This window comes from Octodon degus, unplaced genomic scaffold (genome assembly GCF_000260255.1).
Source record: "Octodon degus isolate 3935 unplaced genomic scaffold, OctDeg1.0 scaffold00047, whole genome shotgun sequence".
Lineage (NCBI taxonomy): Eukaryota > Metazoa > Chordata > Mammalia > Rodentia > Octodontidae > Octodon > Octodon degus.
In genome coordinates this window covers 8311401-8317191 of record NW_004524623.1, presented here as the reverse complement: position 1 = coordinate 8317191, position 5791 = coordinate 8311401, and the positions used below count along the sequence as shown (strand labels likewise).

At 37.1% G+C, this 5791-nt stretch overlaps 1 pseudogene; it reads left to right on the top strand.

Annotated features, from left to right (window-relative positions):
• The first annotated feature begins 2924 nt into the window (after nucleotides 1–2924).
• The window catches only part of LOC101572648, a 4700-nt pseudogene continuing 1833 nt past the window's right edge, over nucleotides 2925–5791 (top strand).

Here is a 5791-nt window from a genome sequence, read left to right as displayed (position 1 = left end):
CGTCTTTGGGCTCTGGATTTCGTTTGCTCTTCCTTTTCTAGTTGTTGTAGGTGCAGCATTATGGTATTTATTTGTTCCTGTTCTGTTTTCCTATTGTGTGAGTTCACACCCATGAATTTTCCTCTGAGAACTGATTTCATCGTATCCCATAAATTCCGATAAGTTGTGCTTGAATTTTCATTGAATTGTATATATTGTTGAATTTCTTGTTTAATTTCATCTGTGACCCATTGGTTGCTGAGTAGGGTGTCATTTAATTTCCATGTATTTAACGTTTGTTTCTGGTTTCTTTTGTCATTTATTTCCAGTTTCATTGCACTGTGGTCAGATAATGTGCATGGGATAATTTCTGTTTTCTTACATATACTTAAGCATGACCTATGGATCAGTATGTGGTCTATTTTAGAAAATGGCCCATGTGCAGCTAAGAAAAATGTGTATTCAGCTGTGTTTGGGTGGAACACTCTGTATATGTCTACCAAGTCCATTTGTTTCAAGCTCTGGTTCAGTTCTGTTATTTCTTTGCTAAGTTTTTGTCTGGTTGACCTATCTTTTTGGGATAAGAGGGTGTTAAAGTCTCCTGTTAAGATTGTGGTATTGGATATTAAATTTTTCATGTCCATTAAGATTTGCTTTATATAGTTGGGTGCGCCCGTGTTTGTTGCATACATATTTATGAGTGTTACCTCTTCCTCTTGAGTTTTTCCCCTAACCAGTATATAGTGGACTTCTTCATTTCACTTGATCATTTTTGGTTTGAAGTTGAGAGTGTCTGAGAATAGGATTGCTACCCTTGCTCTTTTCTGAGGTGCTGGGGCATGTAGTATTGTGTTCCATCCTTTGACTTTCAGCCTATTAATGTCTTTATGAGTTAAATATGTTTCTTGTATACAGCATATTATTGGATTTTGTTTCCTAATCCACTGTGCCAGTCTATTTCTCTTAATTGGTGAATTGATTCCATTTACATTGATGGTTACAATTGAGATGTATTGACTTACGATTGACATGTTGTTTACCTGTTGTCATTTACTCCTTTTTCTCCCGTGTTTAATTGCTTGCCCTATATAGTTGGTTGCTTCTGATCTCATTCATGGAGTTCTGATCATTTTGGTCCCTCTCTAGAACATCTTTCAGTAGCCTTTGTAAGGTTGGCTTTGTCAACATGAAATTCTTTATCTGTTCTTTGTCATGGAAGTATTTCAATTCTCCATCAAACTTGAAAGAGAGTTTTACAGGGTAGAGTAGTCTCAGCTGGAATTTGTTTTCATAGATGACTTAAAGTACTCTGCTCCTTGCTCTTCTTGCTTTCATGGTTTGTGAAGAGAAGTCGGCCGTAATTCTAATGGGTTTTCCTTTGAACGTGATCTGCTTCTTTTCTCTAGTGGCTTTCAGTAGATTATTCTTGTGCTGAATTTCTGGAATCTTGACTATTATATGTTTTGATGTTTTTTTAATTGGGTTGCGGTTACTTGGCATACTGTATGCTTCAGTTACCTGCATTTCAGATTGTTTCCTCATATTTGGGAAGTTTTCTGCTATTTCTTTTGCCCATATTTTTTAAATGTCATTTTTATTGACTCCTTCTTTCTCATTGATACCTACTAATCTCTCAACTTTGCATCATCTTGCAGATGATGGATTATTTTTTCTTGCATCCTAGTTGTTTTGAAGAGATCCTTTCTTACCTTCTCACTAGTTGCAGCAGCGTCTTCAAGATCTGAAACTCTGTCTTCACTTTCACTTCAACGGTTTTGCAAGCTTGTGATTGAGATTTTAATTTCCTTTATATCTGTTTGACTCTGCTTCATGCAATCTATTTCTTTCCTGTATTGCTTATTCAAGGAATCTTTCATTTTTCTAATCTTGTCTATTTTTTTTTTTAAAATCAATGTCTTCTTTAGAAGCACTTAGAAATTCTTTTACTACAGTGTTTTTTTCATATTGGGTTTCCTCCGTATGTTTCTGCAGTTGATTCTTTACTTGAGATGCTATGAGTTCTGAGAATTCTTTTTTTATTTCAGAAAAGAATTTCGCTCTGAATTGCTCTATAACTTTCTGCTGTTGCTTATTTATTATCAATGCTATTAATTCATACATTTGAGCTGAGCTAGTAGAAAAGAATTCTGCTCTGAGTTCCTCTATGACTTTCTGCTGTTGCTTATTTACTATCAGTGCTATTAATTCATACATTTGAGCTGAGCTAGTGTCCTCTGCGCTTGTTCTGGGTGGGTGTTGGGTTTCCTCCATATGTATCTGCATTTGATTCTTTTCTTCAGATGTTATTAATTCAGGGATTTCTTTTTTCTTTTCCAATCTGAGTTCCTCTATACCTTTCTGCAGCTGTTTCTTTATTTCAGAAGCTATTGATTCACTGCTTTCCTCTGTGTGATTCCCAATTTGTTCTGTGTTAGTGTCCTCTGCACTTGTTATGAGTGGGCTTGGGTTCTGATATTGCATTTTGCTCCTTCTCATTGTCATTTTGTGTAGCACTGTCTTCTGACCTTTGTTGTAGATCTTTTTTGCTGTTATAACCTTAGCACCTACTGAAGTTCAGGTGCAGATCTACAAAGTTTAGATTTATCCAGCTGTGCCTGGCTTGGGTCTGGCCACTGTGCTCAGGTCCTTCCTGCTGCTGCCTTTGGGCGTGAACCTATTGTGCCCTTGTAACATTATGTTCTGCTCCTGGACTAGCTGGGTGGTTGTGTTCCCTGTACTCTCTGCAGGGATTGCAGCTGCATGGTTTCACCCCAGGCCTGTATGTCAGGCCTGAGCTGAGTCTAGAGGAGACAATTTGGAATAGTGGGGAGGGGCAGCTCCCACACACTCACTGGGCCTGGACTAGGACTGGATCTGGGGGTTCCTGGACCATGACAGAACTTTTTCTCTGTTGGCAGGGTGTGTGTGGGGGGTACAAAGGAGTGATGGGGGTGTCCCAAGTGGGTGAAAGAAGGTATCACCCGCACTGCGCCTGAGCTGGGACCAGTAGGTCATGCCAGCACAGGGTAGCTGCAACTCTCCCACACACTCACTGGACCTGGACTAGGACTCGATCTGCGGGTTCTTGGAACGTGGAAGAAATTCATCCTGGGCAGGTGGGGTAGGGGTGGTGCTGCGGAGTCGTGGGTGGTGTGCCAAAGGGGTGGAAGAGGGTCTCACCCACAATGTGCCTGGGCTTGGACCAGTAGGTCCCACAGGAGCAGGGTAGCTGGAAGCTCTTTCACTCACTCACCAGGCCTGGCTAGGACTGGGTCCACTTCTCGATTTTGTAATTAAATTCAGTAGTGTAGATGGATGCAGATTCTACACTCAAAAATCTACGGTATTCCTGTACACAAACAACAAACTCAATGAGAAAGAAATTAGGGAAACCATATCCTTCACAATCACATAAAAAAAAAAACACCAAATACTTAGGAATCAATGTAATAAAAGAAGTAAAAGGTATATGCATTGAGAATTATAGTACTTTGAAAGAAGATACTAGAAAGTGAAAAGATATTCCTTGCTAATGATATGAAAAACTAACATAGAGAAAATGGTCATACTCCCAAATCTATGATCAGATTTAATGCAATCCTGATCAAAATACCATTATTATATCTCATAGGATTAGGAGAATTATTCCTAAAATCATTTGTAATCAGAAGAGTCCAACAGCAAAGTAATTCTGAGGCAAGAAAGTGAAGGCATGAAGCATCACAATCCCTGACTTTAAATTATATTACAAAGCTACTGTGATCAAACCAGCATGATGCTAGTTAAGAAAAAATAAAAGCAGACCTGAAGATCCGTGGAACAAGTTAGAAGATTTAGACACAGCTATAAATGCACTTAGTCACATGGTTTTGAGAAGGGGACCAAACATGTTTACTGGAAGTAAGGTAGCTTCTTTAATAAATGATGATTGGAAAACTCACTTTCCATGTGAAGACTAAAATTAGACCTATGTCCATTGCCAAGCACAGACTAAAATCCAAGTGGATCAAATATCTAAATATTAAAATATAAACAGTAAATCTACTGGAGGAGAAAATAACTAGAAGTCTTAAAGATGTAGGTGTGGGCAGAGAATTCATGAACAAACCCAAAACTTTATGCAAATATTTCAAAGAATCACAAACTGGCGTCTCATATTATTACAAAGTTTTTGCACTTCAAAAAAAATCATCAACAGAGTGAAAAGACAACCTATGAGTGGAAAAGTTCTTAACTAATTTTTCCTCAGACAAAGGACTTCTATCTAAAACCTATAAGTAATTGAAAAAAAGTCCATCCAAAAATCAAAGACGTAATCTAAAAATGGACATCTGAGATGAATAGACATTTTTCAGATCAAGAAATACGAATGGCAAATATGTGAAAAAATTTCAACATCATCGAGCATTTGAAAGATGCAAATTAAAACAACACTGAGATTTCATATCATACCAGAAAGAATGATTATCATCAAGAAGTCAATCAGTAACAAATGCTGGAGGAGCTGTGGGGGAAAAGAAACACTTCTTCATTATTTGTGGAAGCATAGACTGGTACAACCACTGTGGAAATCAGTGTGGAGATTCCTCAAAAACCCTAAAAGTTGAGTTTCCATTTGATCCAGGTATTCCCATTCTGGGTATTTTCTAAGAAAAGTTAAAAAAATACCTCAGCAACATATGTGCACCCGTGTTTGTAGCAGCACAATTTGTCATAACTAAATCCTGGAAACAACCCAAATGCTCATCAAATAAGGAATAGATAAAAGATGTGGTATTTTTATGTAATGAACTACTCAGCCACAGAGATGAAAAACATTGAGACTTTTAATAGACTCAGTTGGAGGCCATGCTCATAATTGAAATAAATCGGACTTAATGTGTAGATATCATGTTGTCTCCCTGGTGTGAGAAATTGAGTGTAAATAAGGTCTAAAATGTACAATAGATATTATTGAAAGGAAAGAATTGTTTTAAGGGAAAAAAATGCAGCGTGGGAGAAATGAGAAAGGAAGAAAGGGAAAAGGGAAAAACACAAGTTTGATTTCTCTTGGTGCTTCATTTATGGAAACACCTACAAAAATTTTGCTTCCAAGTACAGTAGAATGTGTTCACAAGGGCACAAATGAACATTTAGTTCAGGAACCAGCTGTATGATTCAGAGGAAAGAAAATAGGCTAATTTATAAGCCAGTTTAAACAAGAATGGAATACTTCCCAGCATTTTAAAGCATCTGAAAAATCTTTTTAATCTATCCTTTCTTTTAGTCCCACCTTTTTATTTATCTCTATCCAAAATGGGAAGAAAAGGAAAAAGACTGAAACATCATGAGGAAGGCATATTCAACTGAAGTTTGTGTCAGAAGAAGGCAGGATTTTTCCTACTTGACTTCCATCCCAGTGTTACATACTTAAGGGCTGCTTCTAAGCATGCCACATTCCCTTGACAGAAAATAAGCAAACATCTAAGTGTTTTAAATTTTTTTGTAAAATTATATTTCATTCTCCTGGGATCATTATAAAGTGAAAAAAACCTCTTCTAAGTTATAAAATGCTTTGACATTTATATAGATATACAGTGATGAGGATGAAGATAGTCACTGGATTTACCATTTTCTATTTGAATCCCATCGTGCAGAATCTATGACAAATCTGAAATCTTATCTGCAATATAAAGGACAAAGAGAGTATTCTTCCTGTTCTAGAATCTCACAACCCACACCTTAACTGAGGAGCTTAGTGAGGTCTAAGGAGATCACTGTAGTTCAAATGAGCTGTTAAAATCTCTTGTTAAAGCATAAATTTTACTGTTAT